The following is a 19,103-nucleotide window of genomic DNA, read 5'->3' on the forward strand; positions in this document are numbered from 1 at the left end:
CTTGACGTGGCGTTTTGCGGTAAGCGCATTTTAATGCCGACTGCATCACTTGCACGTTTTGTCCGTAATAAAACAGAAGTGCGCGTCGTACGTCTGCGCTGATGACATTCGAGAAATGTAGGATTTACGCCGCGCCACACAATTCCTGACGCCGCTATGGAGTACTGGAGACGTGGAATGGCGGTAGCAGAGACTTTGCGGAAGCGTTGCCTCATCAGGTACGCTTGAGGTGCACTTTGGCTGCACTGCTATGATGAAAGTAACCATCTGCCAGCAGCGAACGCAAGTCACGCTTACTGGTCAGTATGCGAGAATCACCGCCACGCGCCGTAAGACGTGGCTTGAATCTCGGATATCTCGCCGGGGTAGCAAATGCGATCAACAGGGGAGCGTGTTTATACGGATCATTCGCGAAAGCACCAGCTACGATGCCTCCAGCTCAGAGTGGCACAGTATACAGTGCCTCGCCTTTCGCTTGTCGAGCAGCATTGCATTATAACGCCGCTTCAGACGATACTTGTGCCCGCATGGGCTTGTACATCCAACTCGCATACCGTGTCGTCTCTCTGCTCTTTTCCTTTTTTTTGATCCTCTCTTTATTATAGCTCGCTGCGTTCATGAGACTTCAAGCAGTGCAAGAAAGATACCCCGGCAACTGGCACATGGGCGAGTTTGCTGCATGGTCTACTTGTACGCTGATCGGGTTGGTTTGGTCAGACTATAGCGCGCATTGAACGGATATCTTCAGCTCGTGAATGTGTCGATGTTTAGTGAAGTAGCACATTAACCTCGGCTAGGGTGTGCACGGACCAAAAGCAAAAGCGTTATTACATTATTTTCACGGAAACCAAGGACTCGTCTGCCAATGCACCCCAAATACGAAATATTTGAAATTCTTGACGTCACACTCACGTACCGGCCTTGACGTGTACGCACGAAATTAAAAACAAAAATGAAACTTTTATGTTCAATTACTTTTGCTGTAATGAACAGATTATTGCAAAATTAGCGAACATACAGTTTTGAATAAATACCTGATCAGTTTAGCTCTATTTATTGTGTGTGTCTAGTGTCCTTGGAAAAAACGTTTTGGGAACCATATGGGGTATGTCACAATGTGTGTTTCTAATAAAACAGCACATGCTTACCTTTTTTTCTTTCACCGTTATGAAGTCATCGAATGGCAACTAGGGTGGTTGATTGGGATAGTTGGTAATTCATGGTAAAAATGACTTACAGCGCGAAGGACAAGGACTGCGAGAGACGACATACACTTCGCTGACTTCCAACAACGTTTTACTGCGTTGCCACGTCGTGTGTATATAGAGGGGGCATGCGCAGAAAATGAAAGGCATTCACAAGGGGTGTTCTAACAGTGAGCCATTGTACACAGAACATGGTCACTTCAGAAAAATTAACATTACGATTTCTATCTGTTGAGATACATGACTTACACCAAAGGTCAGTGCGATAGAGGGGGCACCAACGCACACACTACCCAGTTTTCTAACGAAATCAGCTTCTATAATTTACCGGGTGAGCTGTTAGCTGTGTCTCGCTAAAACTTCCGTATCTTCAAAGAGGGGCACGCAGCCGCAGTCACGCCAATGGGTGCCCAAGTGGCCTTAAACAGTGGTATGCACGTTGTTATAGTGCTCTCTTAAACGTCGTTCGAGCACCTGCCTGTCTGTCCAACATATGTACTGCCGCAAAACAGGGAAATTTGGTAAACCACATTCATTGCGCATGTCGCAAAACGTTTTCTGTGCCTGACAGAGCAACAACTCTGACGTGATTTAGGTGCATTTCCACGCTTACAGAGCCTTGCGAGCCTCTCCGGAGCTCAGAAAACGAATGAGATTCCTGCACATTGCCCAATTTTTTTTAGCCTATGGGATACATCATGCACATACGGTAGCAATGCAAACCTGCATCTTTCAACCGGCTGGTTCCTTGACTGAGCGGGCTCATCACGTTTTGTGCGCCTCAGAAGCTGTTCCGCTATGACTGAACTTAAGGCCAAAGGGTAGCCAACCCAAGAAAGGCTATCAACCTGTGCAGCAATATTATGTTGCATCTTGTATTTCGTCTCTCGCAGTCCTTGTCCTTCGCACTGTAAGTCATTTTTTATCATCGATTGGGGACAGAATCACAAGCGCGGCTCTAAATTTCGGAGGTCATGGTCTCCTTTCGTAGTGTGCCGATTTCTATTGTATCTTGCCGCTTTCATCGTCTCCAGTTTTAAATGCACAAAAATAAACGATAGAAAAATCGGTGTTTTAATAGATGAGAATAATATCAACATTCAATTAAAAGCTTTATTCACGCTTTCGTTATCATGGCACGTATCAAACCAAACATTCGTTGCACCTTCGATTTGTCAGCATTCGTGATGGTTTCACGCAGCTTCTACGATATTTTGCGTGGACGTTGGCGCCCGACTTCCATGTTCTTTCTTTCAAAAAAGAAAAAGAAAAGTATGAGGGGGTCTGCACTGATATAGTCAAGCATTAGCAAAGCTAGCGGAGCATGTACAATAACAAAGTGTGTGCGAAGGAATCAGAATGTTAGATCAACGAAAGGTATTTAAAATTCACGCTAGCTTTCCCCTTGCATGTATGCCAGTGAACGCGCTGCAGGGAAACCGACTCGATAGTGCAATGTCTGCGTCGCGTATTAACCTGAATCGTTTATGTGTCGCTAGTTAGCGAGTGTTCTTGTGGTGTTTGAAAAAGCCTACTCGTTCTACTGCCGCAATGACAGTGATTGCCACAATTACTATAGACTAACCAGCACACATCGATATTGATTGAAACGGGGTGTTCTGATACACGCTATACTAATGCTATGAGCAGGCGCTTCACCTACCGACAAACAGTTTTAAGGCTGAGGCAGTGTTTGACCCATTACGCGAAAATCCATCGGCGTCAGCGCGACCAAAAGATGGTACCAAAATTCGTCGACGGCGCAAAGAGTAAAAGCACGTAAAAAAAATGCTTGGATGGACCTCAAATTTCTCAGGGAGGTTCCTGTGAACAAAGCAAGTTAACGGCTTTAAAAAGTAAGTTTGGTAAATTTTGGTCGGGGTGGGAATAGAGCCCGGGCCTCCGAGATGCGAAATGAACACGCTTCCCCGACGCCACGGAGACTCCACGGTTCTGGCAAGCGTGTCTATAAAAAGTATCTACAAACATTGTTCCTGGCTGACTTAAGGTGTGGCAATAATGCGCGTGTCATTGGGCTCGTTACGGCGCAGCCAATGGACGAGGTCTACAAACAGCATAATGCTTTCGCATTCCCACACGTAAGCAGTCTGCTTACGCGTCTCTGCCGAATTTTGCTTTGTCTTTTAGTTCAGTGTTGTCGTTGTTGTCGTTGTTGTTGTCGTTGTTGTTGCCGTCGTTGTTGTTGCCGTCGTTGTTGTTGCCGTCGTTGTTGTTGTTGCCGTTGTTGCCGTCGTTGTTGTTGTTGCCGTTGTTGTCGTTGTCGTTGTCGTTGTCGTCGTTGTCGTCGTTGTCGTCGTTGTCGTCGTTGTCGTTGTCGTTGTCGTTGTCGTTGTCGTCGTCGTCGTCGTCGTCGTCGTCGTCGTCGTCGTCGTCGTCGTCGTCGTCGTCGTCGTCGTCGTCGTCGTCGTCGTCGTCGTCGTCGTCGTCGTCGTCGTCGTCGTCGTCGTCGTCGTCGTCGTCGTCGTCGTCGTCGTTGTCGTTGTCGTTGTCGTTGTTGTTGTTGTTGTTGTTGTTGTTGTTGTTGTTGTTGTTGTTGTTGTTGTTGTTGTTGTTGTTGTTGTTGTTGTTGTTGTTGTTGTTGTTGTTGTTGTTGTTGTTGTTGTTGTTGTTGTTGTTGTTGTTGTTGTTGTTGTTGTTGTTGTTGTTGTTGTTGTTGTTGTTGTTGTTGTTGTTGTTGTTGTTGTTGTTGTTGTTGTTGTTGTTGTTGTTGTTGTTGTTGTTGTTGTTGTTGTTGAGCGGATTATATTCGTGTTTTTTATAATACATCTTAGTTGGAAGTTAGCACTGGTCTTTCTGTCTCGTCATAGTCTGTACCTTTCTTCGCGCTACAATTATTTACAGATATATGCAAGCTACAAGTGTATTTGCAAGCTATAAGTGTATTTATGTTATCTTTAGGTACGAGTTCGGGGTAGCGATTTCTTTAGTCGGCCCAGCTTCCAATAGCGTCGCAGGTAATATACAACAAGTCAACACCGATGAGCGGTCTCGTATCTGAGAACACCAAATGTACAGGAAAGCTTACTGCAGCCATATTTCACGCAATTCTCGTGGTATGCTACGTAAACACTGAACGTTGGGTGGTTCAAAACTATGCAAAAGTCGCCCCACATTTGCTGAAACAAATCATCCAAAGAGGTGCGCGGGTGCGTTCTGAAGAAAAGTCGACTTACCACGAACTCTACAAACGTGCGGCGCTAGGCAACGTGTTAGAATTTCGTATTTCGCGAACATGCCGAACTTGCATGCAGTCGGCTTCCGTGCATTGTTTCACGGTATAGTGGAGTCAAAGCCAAAGTGGTACTCGCAGACCTCGAGCGCTATCACGTGAATGCTAATAGCGTGCGTACCACCGTAGGTCGTCGTCTGCTCAGTGTCAGGCACAGCCTTCAGAATAACTAAATCCTGGGTTTGACGTCCCGAATCTGGAAAATGGAGCTCGTGGAGAGTTTCGGTTTTCTTTTTTTGCTAGGTTTTTTTTTCTTTTTGAGCGCGCACCCGAAGCACGATACACAAGTGCCCACAGGAATGAGGCCACCGCGGCCGGGACTCGAATCCAGGCTCTGGTTGCTCAGCAGTAAAACGCCGTATCCACAGAGCCTCCGCGGTGGGCCTGCATGGTGCATAGTTCCTAACGCAGTCTGTGAGACTATGGGCATGGCTCGTAGTCGTAGCTGCAAATTCTATAGACCCTTTTATCCACAGTGGGGCAGCACTGTGTTTTCAGAAAACTTTCAGTTGGGCTTCTTTTTTCTTTTTTCGCACCGAAGTTTGCCAAGGAAAGAAAGATTTATCCCGAAGCTGGCTATACACGGGCTCTTGTTGACTTCAACTACAAGAAACACGCCCGACACATCGAACTGATGTGTGCAGCTTTCTTGCGCATTTCACGATGAAATTTATTTGCGAAGAAAATGTTGTTGTTTTAGAGCGCAGCTCTTTGGCGTCCGTTCCCGGGTTTCGCGTCGTCGTCGTCGTCGTCGTCGGCGTTGTCGGCGTTGTCGTCGGCGTTGTCGGCGTTGTCGTCGGCCTCGTAACCAGCTCGCCGACGAATCTGCTGCTCCGCCGCCGCGCATGCGCGCTGTCGGCTCTCCGGGCGAGGGAGGATGATGGAAGGGTGGAGGAGAGACTGTGGAGGAGGGCTGGCTACACAAATGGCTCTTTGGCGTCCGTTCCTGGGTTTCGCGTCGTAGCTCGCCGACGAATCTGCTCCGCCGCCGCGCATGCGCGCTGTCGGCTCTCCGGGCGAGGGAGGATGATGGAAGGGAGGAGGAGAGACTGTGGAGGAGGGCTGGCTACACAAATGGCTCTTTGGCGTCCGTTCCTGGGTTTCGCGTCGTAGCTCGCCGACGAATCTGCTGCGCCGCCGCGCATGCGCGCTGTCGGCTCTCCGGGCGAGGGAGCATGATGGAAGGGAGGAGGAGAGACTGTGGAGGAGGGCTGGCTACACAAATGGCTCTTTGGCGTCCGTTCCTGGGTTTCGCGTCGTCGTCGGCGTTATCGTCGGCCTCATAACCAGCTCCGCCCCCCTTTCATCCCCCCAGCGCTAGCAGCGACTGACTGATACCGCTTTCGTGAGTCCGCTACCGCACTCACGAAAGACGTCGTGCACTTCCTGCAACTCGCATTAACCGTCCATCGATCCACACCGATGTTAGTAGTGGGGACTTTAATGTTGACATAAAGACAAACAGCAATTTCCTAACACTTATGCCGGAGAACATCCCGTTCCTCTCGCTCGTAACGCGTCCCACGGCTGTGACAACCTCGCGAGGCACTTGTATAGATCTCGTCTTTGAGAATCAAGCATTGGTGTACCAAGTCAAACATATATCAGTCTATTTCTCCGACCACAAAGCTTCCTTCATGACTGTCAAGAACTGTTAGTGGAGTCTTTGTTAAAGGAATACGTGTGAAAAATAAAAAAAAATTCTGTGATAGCGCATACATGTGTTGCTCGATTTCTTTGCCTCAATCTATCGAAAAGGTGAAACAGCTTATTTGCTGCGCTCAAATTTCGCATTAGGAAGTAACGTAATCGTCGGTAATTTTTTTTACTGTGTAGCAAAACTAATGCCAGTTGGATGACGCTACTTGTTTGCAGTGCAGGCTATTTCATTATTTTTGTTTTCGTTACCCAGTTGGATAGCATTTTGGTGCTGGCAAACAAGGACAGAGGGAAAACGTAGACAGCACGATGCGCTATCTCTTTGCTCCCAGGGCAAAACCGGAAGCCTTATTGGGACTTGTGTGTGTAAGCAATAAGTAGAGCTGTGCAACTGCGATACACCTTTGCGGAACATAGTTGAATGAACGAATGAATTGAGCTCAGCCTTCCCATTTTCCGAACGGCGGAAATGCGAGGATGGGAGAGCTGTTTGCGCGTTTGTCACCAAGCGCTGCTACGTAACTTCAAGTTTAATATTGTTTGGTTTCCTCTGTTAGGGCTCATACCGATTATGAAGGATTGGCCAAGAATTGGAATAAGGAAAGTAATTAGTCGAACCTAAGAAAGTAAACACTTCAATGGCAAGTAAGGTTTATCAGTGCACTCGTGTTCATCGGTATCCTTTCCGGAAACGGAAAGTATGTTCACTTTATTATTTATTCCTTCGGCCTGTTTTGAAACGTCGCGACACTTATGGTGAACGTGCGCAATACATTGAGTAGCAATGAGCGAGTGTTAACAATTACTAGAGTGTAAGAAGAGAAAGGTCGAGAAACACAGTACAGTAATTTACAAAATCAGCATCTGAATGCTCTTACGCTGCGGCGCTTCGCATAGAACAACGGGTGCTGGATTTTCCCACGGCTAACCTCCTTAAACTTGAGGATGTATAAAAGTTTATTTTGCACGGCAGCGAGTCTCCATTATACTTGCGATTCGAGAAACGATACTCGAAAAAAGCGGTAGATCCAACGAGAAGGAATCTACTTAAAGCGAAGGTTTGTGCGAGTTTATAAAGAGTCGAAACACGGTGTTTGTTTGCTGCCATTGTTTAGGGCGGCAAGCACGTTCACATCTGTCTTGGGAACCACGGCCTCCACTGACAAAGCAGACGGCGCGGGCAAACAGCCCATTTGAGCAGACCGTCGCAAACGCGAGACACGCGCTTCATACCAATCGCATGGAGTCCTGGCATTGTCCTGATCATTTTTTTTCCTTCCGTAGCAGAGGGACGCCGCCGACGCCGACGCGGATGCGCGGAGGCAAGCGCCATCTTGCGGTCGTGCAAGGAACCCAGCGGCGGTGACGTCGGGTGCGGGCGTCCTCCGCTGTGATTGGTTGGCCCATTCGGACTAGAGAACTGCCGCCACGACGCAGCCCTTACGGTCACAAAAACCCGCCGATGTTCGCAAAGGCAAGCTTCACTTTTAATTAAAAAAAAACGATTAATTTTTACCACTTGGTGCGCGCCAGAATATCCGATGCGAGGGCTTCACAGCGCGGGCCGTATTAAAGTTTGCTGCAAGCAGCTTTGGTGCGGTATGTCGCAGTTGTTATCGTGCTTACTTTCCGCAAAATGTTGACAGAAAGAGCTTAATGTGTTTACATAAGGCATTTCATCTCATCACTCAAAACGTGAGGGTGTTAAGCATCGGACAAACAAGCACGCACTTGCTATAAAATATGCGCCCGCAACTACAAGGGTGTTATACAACGTTAGTGTGAGCGTAGGAGCATTTGTAAAATGGCAAGCCAAGGGCAGAAAAATAACATAAGACTGCACTTCTGTTCAAGCTAACGTAACAGGTCTGGTAGCTCGTATGTATAGGCGCAAGAGAAAGAGAAGAAAAAAATGCCAGGGAACAAGTTTGTCGTATATATCTCTTCGTCGTCGCTAGCGGGAGATGACACAGCTGACTCGCGTACCGAAGAGGGAAGGCGCATGTGAAATACGCATTGCGTAAGGAAAGAGAAAATCTGGCAAGCAGCGGAGCGTAACGAAGGCGCGCTCGCGTTAGTGCCTTGCACATGTCGGATAGGAGAAATCCAGAAGAGGGGATTTTGAGGAAATCCTCTTTTTCGGGATGCGGGAAGCGGATTGCGCGCACGAGAAAAGAAAAGTAAGAAGAAGAAAAAGAAAGCTGCGTTCTTCCTGAGTGCGCTGTGCTGGGTAAAAGGTCCGCAAGATAGAGTCGTCGGGTTTTCTGTCCTTCGAACGAAACGCTGCATTCCTAACTTAGGACTTACGATAGCTATAGCGCGCGTACTGCGCCAAACCCGTTTCATGAGAGTAAGCAACGCGAGTCCTTCTCAAAAAAGCTTGCTTTTGGTCAAAGAGCTAAGTTGATTGCTGTTTTTTTTTTGCGAATTATTGTAACTATGCAGAAAAATAAGAGTCTTATAGTGCACCAAAGAGTTTGAGCTAAAATAAAATGAGACTTCAGTGGTAAACGAAACAAGCTTCCTACTAAGTTACAGTTGAGGGGTGGGGGGGGGGGGGGGAGAAAACCAGAAGGCAGGGAGGTTCACCATAATAACGTCCGGTTGGATACCTTGCACCTGCGGAATGGGAAAGGGGAAAACAAAGATAACAGGGAGAGAGAGGAGGGAAGGAAAGAAGGAAATTAGCGGTGAGTTCGCTGACGCGTGCGGTCTTATAGAAAGTGCATTAATAGTCACAGACATTCGCAGAAGCCCGTCGTACTCAAGAAGCACAAAGGCTCCTTCACCGCTTTATTGGCCGACGAGCGATGGGGGCGGTGTTCCAGCAGCACCTGCACAGAAAGCGGCCGACTGTCCAGTTTTTGGAGAGTGTTAGTAAGTTCTTGTCTTTCTGTGGCATATCGTGGACAGTGGCACAGCAGGTGGTCGATATTTTCTTCAGTGCCGCATACCTCGCATGCTGCACTGTCGGTCACTCCAAATAATGTAGAGTATGCCTTTGTGAAGGCAACTCCTAACCAAAGGCGACAGTTCGGGGGAGGAGCTACGTAAGAGGAGGGGAAAAAAGACAATATCGAAATTGCGTTGCATTTCAGTTTTTCTGACATTTCCGGGTAGAAGTGTATGTTTGCATTTGGACGCTTACACTGACCTGAAGGCGTATTTCTTATTTGCCCGTTCGGCCTCTTGCGAGTTGTGAAAAACTGCCAGTAAAAATTTTGCCCTTAACAGTAGGGTCTTGCACATCCTTTTTACGTGGCACTCCGACATCGTCAGGTCTGCTCTGCCTTTAATGTATCTGAATGTCGACAATTAATCTGCAGTATTTCGATAACTGGATGGTAGCATATATTTATTCTGTACATATTTCATACCTAAATGTATTATAATATATTATCAAAGAATTGACTCGCCATCCGGGCCCTGGGAAAGTGGATGTCCGGCGAAGCAGTTGAAAACCACCACTGCAACTGCTGAGGGGTGTACGCAACGCTTTATATAGTAATTGTAGTAATAGTAATTTAGAGCAATAGTAGTAAAGGGAGTAATAATAATTTTGAAAGCATGCCGCCCCCTATAACGGTGCTGCAACAAGATTGAAATCAGTTGCTAGGCTTCTTCGCTGATATACGAAAGGCTAGTGACGTCACTCCCCACCTCGCAAGCCGCCGTCGCCGCGGCAGCTGGCGCAGCAGTAGTCCATATCGGGAAACGTATGCGGGGAGCGCTACGTGCTTCGCATTGTTATGATGAGCACCTTGCCATCAAATATGTGGTTCGGATTATTATTATTTGCTTGTTCCTTATTGAAACGGTATGTTGTACGCGTGATTCCAAAGAATGTATGCAGTGTTCGCTTCAATGGGCTCGCTGCTTGAAGCCTCTGTCTTACGGGGGTACGAGCCACTGCTCCTGGCCCTGCATTGCAGCCGGGATCGGCCCGCATTTTTGCTGACCGACGCGGACACGAAAAATGCCGACCACCGAGACGCTTACAGCTTCCCTGTAAAATTGATTGTGAACCTGAAGGCTTCGTCGTTTCCAGACAACATGATTAATCTCTTCTTTGATTTTCATATTTGCTATTTGCGCCAACAACCACGCTCTGTCGAAGTAACTTATTTGATGCCTTCCAGATGTATTAAACACGTTACTAATAAACGAATATTTGCCACAAGACATGGGTCGACAACACTTCAAATCAAATTATAAGAGGCTGCCTTAAGCATGCGTCAAAGGGAAAAAGATAAGTGCTCGGCACTAGACCTCCGAAAGCCTCCTTGCATGTCAAGTTCAACATATATAGCGAATACTGCTGCTGGAACAAGAGAACTAATGCTACTCGACTGTTTTAACGATCAATGGTGATCGAACAAGAAATGTCTCAGGAGCCAACTGAGAAGTCCCATATCGAAACGTTGACTCCCGAGTCATCGCTTGTTCGACCACTATCGAACATTTATTTAGTCTCCATCTTCAGATAAACCTCCGTCTTGTGTGGATTGTTTTTAAGATCGTGTGTGCAAGCTTCGGCTAGATTGCCATTGAATGCTTTGATTTAAACCCAAAAACAAGAAAGGGGCTGACAGATGGAAGAGCACACTGTGGTATAAAGTTTGTAAATAGGGATGAAGTGCCTCAGACAGGCTGGCCAACGTTTCGATAGGAGGACCTATCTTCGTCAAAGGCGGCCTCGTCATCCTCGGCGTGTTATTTTTAAAGGGTTAGTGCAGTGACGTCACGTGCGGGTGTTGTCGCTGGCGGCTGGTTTTAAAGAGAGAGATTACAAGAGGAAACAAGTGCTGTCGTCCGACGTCTGTGAGCTTCATTCTCAAGACGAGGGGACAAGAGCGTGAGAGTGGGCACGCGGGGAGAAAAGAAAAGAAATAGAAGCAGAAAAAAAATAGAAAACAAAGAAAAAAAGGGAGGGTGGGCAAAGCAAGGGTGGCGCCAAGACAGGCAAAAAAGGGGGGGAGTGAAAGAAAAAGAAAGAGAAAATGCAATTAAGAAATACGGGGGCTTGGGAGCATGTTGGGGATGCGAAAGGTTAGGAGATGTTCAGGGGGAGTCGTTGGCGGCATGTTTTTGAGGCATTAAAATTGCCGGTCAAGCGGTCAGCGCGCGAGTAACACAAAAGACAAAAAAAAGGGCAGAGAAAGGAGAAAACCCAGACACACACACACAAAAAAACATGAGTTGAAAGTGACTTGAGTAGCATAGTAGTAATACGTCGAGTAATTTTGAAATAGTTATGGTGGCGACGAGGAGTCTGCGGTGCAATGTATGGGGTGACTGAAAGGCAGCGGCATGGTCTTTCAAGGGGCACTGCCCCACGCGCTTAACGTAGGTGTCGTTACGGCGGCATCCAGAGATGGCGATACTCTGGGTTGAGGCGCCGAAAAAGGCATATTGACTTCGGAATCTTTTTTTTCTTGCAATCCCCTCGACAACACATTCCGAAGTCAATATGCCTTGATCGGCGCCTGCCGGTGACTGCCTTTCAGTCACCCCATACATTGCACCGCAGACTCCTCGTCACCACCTTAACTATTTCAAAATTACTCGACGTATTACTACTATGCTACTCAAGTAACTTTCAACTTATGTTTTTTTTGTGTGTGTGTGTCTGGGTTTTCTCCTTTCTCTCCCCCTTTTTTTGTCTTTTGTGTTACTCGCGCGCTGACCGCTTGACCGGCCGTTTTAATGCCTCAAAAACATGCCGCCAACGACTCCCCCTGAACACCTCCTAACCTTTCGCATCCCCAACACGCTCCCAAGCCCCCGTATTTCTTAAAGATTTCATTTTTCTCTTTCTTTTTCTTTCACTTCCCTCCTTTTTTGCCTGTCTTGGCGCCGCCCTTGCTTTCCCCGCCCCCCCCCCCCTTTTTTTTCTTTTTTTTCCTCTTTTTCTGCTTCTATTTCTTTTTTTTTCTCCCCGCGTGCCCACTCTCACTAGTCCTCTAGTCCTCTCTCTTGTCCTCTCGTCTTGAGAATGAAGCTCACAGACGTCGGACGACAGCGCTTGTTTCCTCTTGTAATCTCTCTCTTTAAAACCAGCCGCCAGCGGCAACACCCGCACGTGACTTCACTGCACTAACGCTTTAAAACTAACACGCCGAGGATGACGAGGCCACCTTTGACGAAGATAGGTCCTCCTATCGAAACGTTGGCCAGCTTGTCTGAGGCACTTCATCCCTGTTTACAAACTTGATTTAAACCAGAGGCTTATGATTCAGACAACCACGCTTAAGCAATACAGGGAAGTTGCGTCGTTTTTATGCGTTAAGTGATAGCGCCTCCAACGGGTATTCTTTTAAAACAAACATACCTGCTTATTAAGAAGCACCAAAGGCCACAACTATCCGCGATGCAGCTCAATTCTCGCTCGACTGCCATTCAGAAGTGTCCTCCCGACTACCGCACGCGTGTTCACGCCGTTCGTTCTATCGTCGCAGAGCGTAATTTAGTGCAGCCACTCCTGGGGATGAGAGCGGTGAACTGGCTCCGGCGACATCCTGTTTCCGTTCACAGAAAGAGAGACATCGAGGGAGGCAGCCTTCCTACCGCGTACCGCCAGCTTACGCAACGGTGATCGAGTGATGCTGCATCCTTTTCCTCCCGGCCCGGCGACAGCCGCTTCGCGGCGAGTTTCCGACGTAGCGCGCCAGATCCGGGAGCTCTAGCTATGCGTGGCGCCCTCTGGCGGTATCGTGCGAAGAGCACTGAGGTTCCAGTCAGGCGGGGCGAAATGCAACCGTCTGCATATTGCTCTGCCCTCGTCGCGTACGCGGGTGCCGCTGCGAGACAGCGGCTCGGCCGACGAAACAAATAACGCTCGACGATTTCACTGAAGCGGTTCCTGCGAAGCCACGCTACCGCGTGTGCGGCAGGCGCTGACAGTACGGGGGAGATCTGGAAAGCGGTGGCAGGTAGCAGTTACGGCAGGCGCGTCCTTCCCTGCGTGTACTCGACGGACGAATAATACTGCATTGAAAAATGGTTGCTGGAAAAGTTTGTGCAGAGTCTGTGGGAGAACGCCGCGAGCGCGGAGATTCCCCCGCCAGCTTATGTTCTGCCAAAACCTTCAACGTTTAGAGAGTTGATTGCTCATATAATGGCGTAGTTCAGTCGCAGATTTAGAGAGTGCCGTCGGTGGATCGTGTGTTGTCGGGCACGTGTTTGCCAGACATTTATGTGTTCATGATTCGTCCATTGTGCATCCGCAATAATTGGAGACCATAAAGTTGGCTAGTAAGCATGTCTCAAACGCAATGAGCCTGTACAGGAACTCTGCCTCCACGTGGAACGTAAAGGTGGCATGTGTACTATGTTGTTGTTGTTGTTGTTGTTGTTGTTATTGTTGTTGTTGTTTTGTGTTATTTCAGCAACATTTTAGGACAGCAATACACAATGTCATGGCGCTGAAGAAACTGTTCTAAAAGCTAACGAAACACTTATCGGTATGTGTGCCTGCATGTCTTGATGTGCGCGGGTCAATGCGGTGTCGACACTATGAAGACGACGGCGCAGGATGGTCGCGCGCGCGAACAAACTATAATGTGTTTTGCAAGAAGTTGGCACGAAGCTAAAACACGAGGCTACTGAGAATGAGGAACCAATCCGCAGCTTCCACGAGGAGTAGGAGATGAAGAAGCGAAGGGCATTCCAAGACGAGCCGGCGATCGTGGAAGACACGACGGGAGATGCAAGATGGAGGCCGGGGCGCGAGGGTGCCGGCCGCTCCATGGCCTGTGGTAGCAACAGGCTCCCACCTGAACGCAGGCGCCTCATCTACGCCCGGCGACAACCTTTTTATGGCAGCGCAGGGAAAGCAACGGAGCCGAATCACACATATTTTATTTTTTTACGACGTGTCTGCATGTATTCAGCGGATGTAAGCAACTGTAAGGTACGTACTGTAAAACAAACAATACCACTTATCATGTTCATTTCTTTTTTTCAAGATTTGCCTCATAGCAATTAAAATTATGTCGGTTTCTTGCTGTTCCTAGTTTCCTGGCTTTCTGGTATCCACATCTGGTCTTCCTTGTCCTATAAACTGCCAGAAAAAAATCTCCACTATATATATATAACTTGGCGTAGTAACACAGGAGCCGAAGCTCCGCACGTGCGAGCGCATGCGCGTATACTACGTCGTTGAGAATGGTGCGCATGGGCTGCAGGGAAATCTTGTTTGTGTTGTTGAAGGACTACACAACTATAGAGCTATGACATTCACCAGACAATACACACATCTATACTTTGCAAGATTTCTCCTTGCTGGGCTAATTGGTATGTGTCCAGTGAAAAGACTAATGAGTGAGAAATGAAAAGGAAAGCAAAGGTAACTAAACGTCTAAACAAGATGAACGCGAGAGTCCATCCTGGCTAGGTGTTTCTACCTGCGTTTTCGTGTTCGTTTCGTGCTCATTAATATCTTCTGTGCAACTACTTTTAGTCCCGAGTCTGCCAACAGTGATTGTTGTCTCATACCGGAAGCAGTGAACCACGTACGAAGTATAGCCTTGAAAGGCGGGCGCTGGCTGATTCGCTACACAACGTCGTGAATCCACCGCTCACGGAAGACGTGCTGCTGGAACATTGGCCAGGCTGCAACTTTGGTCGCAGAGCAGCTGGTGCATTGCTCGCATTCCTACACAGCACTGTGCTCGACTCGCAGTTGTGAAAGGTGCGTCTGACAGACTATTTATCCCTTCCTTCAATCCACATCGCCGCCGCTCATAACCTTATTTCTATCCCCTTAATTTTATTCTGGTGCTCGGCAGCAGTCTAGAGGAGTCAGTTTCAGGGCGAATGTTCGTTGCTGGGCTATACCTGTTTCGAGCGCTGCGTTACTTTTCAGTCCGTGATCAATCATCTTTTAAGGCTGACCTCACCGCCATTTCTTAAATAATTTTTTGCTCTCTTTCCCTCTTGCTTATAGCGCGGACCTCAAGTGGAACGCTCATTCCACTGACGCAATAAGATGCAGCACCGACAACAGAGCTAAGACAAGAACAGAGACACAGATGCATGAATGTGCTTGACAGCGTACAGTTTTATATAGCATGTAAGTTCACTTCCTTTGAATGAGCTTCTGTAATCGGACAGAAAGCGTCGCGTTGTCGTCATCATCGCCATCGTACCTGAGAACTTGTTCTGTCGCCCTCTTGTGAAGCAGTGACAAATTACGTTGGCTCTAACAGTGGTTGCATACACCGTTTTGGTTTCATGTCTGCGTGCACCGAGTAAATCTTTGTTGCCGTTTTCTACGTAAAAAAGTGCGCATTATTTATGTATTTTTTATTTTATTTGTACATACTGCAGCCCCATAGCAGGGCTACTGCAGAAGTGGTTAAAAACAGTGGTGAACAAAAATAAAGTGAAATCAACAATGACTCTTACAACATCATTACAGTCGTTTACAACATCTTACAAATCGTTTTCGTCGATTCTTAAAAAGCAAACGACACAACGATATGCACACATAAAGCATAAACTAAACCTAATTTAAGTAGTTGCACATACTGGTTTCCATAGAGAGCACTTACGAATTCGCTTATCGGGAGTGAATGAAGGCAGCCAGGTTAGGAATTCCATAGTTCTATTGTGCGGGGAAATAAGCTGTACATGAAAGTATGTGTGCGGGCTTAGAAAGGGTTAAGATTAAGCTCGTGGAAGTAACGCGTGCAAGAAGGCCCCTTAACAGCTGGTGACCAGTTATCTCGACACGACAAACGTTGCACTACATTGCGATTTTGACGCATAAAATAAATAATACACAACACCTCACGCCATTTTTTTTTTCGACAACAGCGGCGAAAGCGCTAGAAGTATTTCCGGCATTATGCTTTTCAGGGGAGAAACACAGGCAGGAAATGCCTGCAGGTTTTTAATAAATACGCACTTTTCCTAAATCGCACACGACCTTCTAGGTCGGCAAGTTAACGGAACTCACTCAGACTCACCTCGGCTAAAGCTCAGACTCATCGGCTAAAGCTGGCCGACTTCTCAGTCAGCCAAAACTTAACACAAGTAAAGTCGTCATACATTGCGGCGTATTCATATATACAGAAAAGCACGGCGAGTATTATGACACTACATTGACACAACAGCAACGCAAGCAACCAACCAATCATAAAAAAAACCTCATAGCGCCGTTCATCGCAAGGGGGATTACCAGTTCGTACTTAATTTGCATTATATAGTCTATGCTTGTATTTCTGCTATTATTAAATACATTTTGCCGGCAAAACAAATAACACTGCGCCTCGTCTATAATACAGGTGCTCAAAAACTTGCACACACCGAAGCTGTGCCTAAAGCAAGGTAACTGAGCGTATACGGTACCGTCTACGCTCCAAAATTCAGATAAAATAGCGAGATTCTACTTTCTGCAGTACGATATCTTAGTAATGGTGCATCAAAACGCAACAATAAATTACGTGCGCGCATCTTTTTGCCACCATTGGTCTAGAAATTTGATAAAACAACATAGCTGTTTCTTTTTTCTTTAGCCTTGGCTGTATGTGTCGACAAAGTAAAGAGTGCACAAAATGTATAGGCCAACAAACACGCACTCAAGCCCCTCAGTACAGGTACACTCGCCCACAAAATATTGCGGGATGCGCGAGCGCGTGGGAAACGACCCTCCTGCCCTGCTAGCGGGGAACCCCTGGTGTCGAGACCGACACCTGCGCGCCCCTCCGAGACTGCAAGCGGGCATGTTTCCGCGCTGACTCCTTGCGCGCCGGTGATATCCGAATGCAACCGCGAGATGCCCCTCTTGCCTTTGGCGCTGTGGCGGCTTCGACGGGAAAAACTTCGTTTAGACGACGGGAATCAAAAGTTCATTTGCGTCTTGCCTGTCTCCTTCTACAGAGCTCACTTTCGGCCACGATCTTCTGCGGGAGAACGCCTCGTTCGTAGAAAGAAAGAAACAACGAAGATTGGCCACGAAAAGGTGCAGCACAGACAAGAAATGACTTGTTACGTTCGCCACCGGGCCCTATGCGTCAGCGCTCGTGACTCGACAAAAAGCGGCCGCAGCGGCGCGCGCAAGCTCACGCTTCTAAACACGCTTCACATAGTTGTGCCCGTCGAAGCCACCACAGCGCCGAAGGCAAGAGGGGCACCTCGTGGTTGCATTCGGATATCGTCGGCGCGCAAGGAGGAAGCGCGGAAACATGCTCGCTTGCAGTCTCGGAGGGGCTCGCAGGCGTCGGTCTCAACACCAGGGGTTCCCCGCTAGCAGGGGAGAAGGGTAGTTTCGCCACGCGTTCGCGCAACACGCAATATTTTGTGAGCGAGTGTACTTCACCGACAGCAGATGGGCTGCTGTCTTGACGAATCGGTCGAGCGAACATTGCTCCTTTGTCAGACCACTGAGGCTTGCACAGAATTGGCTTACTCATGCAAAACAAATACCTGCCCAGAAAATAAAGTCGAATACTTGCGCTTACCTGCTGTCATTAGAAAACCTGAAAAGCTTCGCAGAACTGGAATTCCACACCACGAAACACCACAGAGCCGCGCAACACATCCGGTGCCCCGTTTAGCTGCCTTCGTCTAATGCTTGGTTGACCTGGTTCCCTGCGTCTTCCGTTCTTTGCACGTCCGATCAAGCTTCTCTGCCTTATCTTTCCCATCTTCATACTTGGGACGACAACAGAAGCAGATGACCAAGCGCGATCCGACTTTTGATATCGCTGAGCGAGTGGCAAGCGTGAGCGGAGGTAAGCTCGACGGACGCACGAAGGCAACCACTTCCTGCGCTTCGCCCGATTTAAAATTCGCAATATGAGAAAAAAAATAATAAGGATGTGGTTAGGATGTCCGGCGACCACTTGGAGCACGTATGTTCCTTGAAACCGAAAACAGAAACTAGCACTCGCCTTCCGAGGGTTGCTAATGTTTGCTAATGGAGGGACTTAAATATTGAAACCTCGGCACGCCTCCAGTTTCGTTGGCTTATCTAGATTCACTCTAGGATTATTACGATGTGCGCTTCGCCGTTACCTCATGTGTGGGTGTCTGAAGAATAAGACACGTGGTCAAGCTGCCGGTGCCTTCTTTTATTTGTTTATCGTTCCACCCAGTGCAAGCAAGTTATAGTGCAAAATTTCTAATGGAACCAAAGAGTTGGCGAAAGAATGCACCATGTCTGCACTGTTCGCGTTCGACGGTGGAAAGAGATAAATGTCCGAAATAGGAGACACACCCGTGACCCTCACCAGAAAGGCATGGCAAGCGGCTTGCACCTATAATTCGTACACCCGGACAGTCACTGTATTTTACGGTATTGCGATACTGCGTTGATAACAATAGGCAGCGCTGGTGCGTAAAATTGTCCGGTCTTCTTTGATCGAAACGAGGAAGCAGTGCGCGCAGGGTACGCTCACGTTGACATGTGCAGCTTTATTTCGATAAATTATTATGCGCTGCCTTCGCGCGTTCCGTACCACCTGTGTTCACTGACCACCGCCGAGCAAACTCGGGCGAGCGAGAAACTCGGCGGCATCATGCATAGCCCTCCAGGGACTCAATTCACAGACCTTTCCGTAAGTGATGTTTACGCATCGTAAATGATGTTTAGCATTGTCCGGCCGCTTTCGCTAATTATGCGTCCAGCATCAGGACTCGCTGGAATTCGAATGCTAGAGAAAGAACCTTTGTGTAAGGACATGAGCGGTTGCCCGAGAACTTAACTCTCGCTTGTATGGTAAACTTATGATAAACCTATCGACACAGTGCATTAGCGAACTGACCAAGAATTGTTTCGTAATCGTTGGGCCACCTCATGGAGAAGGTGATGCGAAAGCGACAGCGGCATCGCTTGACTACGTTCTTTACTAACATGCCCGTGGAAGTGGATAGAAACATCGTAGCACTCTGAAGGCATTATCCGCTACCGCACAATCAGCTACAACGCCTATGTACCACTCTCTCATACATCGCACTGCAGTCCCTCCTTCATTCGGCGTACT

The 19,103-nt window shown here is 47.8% G+C and overlaps 1 long non-coding RNA gene across 1 annotated transcript in view; it reads right to left on the reverse strand.

The window, feature by feature from the left end:
• LOC139059033 (uncharacterized) overlaps positions 1 to 17,808 on the reverse strand; it is a 31,144-nt gene extending 13,336 nt beyond the window's left edge. Inside the window, exon 1 of the long non-coding RNA XR_011513819.1 lies at positions 17,580 to 17,808. This is a non-coding gene — a long non-coding RNA (uncharacterized lncRNA). The remainder of the gene's footprint in view (positions 1 to 17,579) is intronic.
• Between the last annotated feature and the right edge of the window lie 1,295 nt (positions 17,809 to 19,103).

Source organism: Dermacentor albipictus, chromosome 1 (assembly GCF_038994185.2).
Source record: "Dermacentor albipictus isolate Rhodes 1998 colony chromosome 1, USDA_Dalb.pri_finalv2, whole genome shotgun sequence".
NCBI lineage: Eukaryota > Metazoa > Arthropoda > Arachnida > Ixodida > Ixodidae > Dermacentor > Dermacentor albipictus.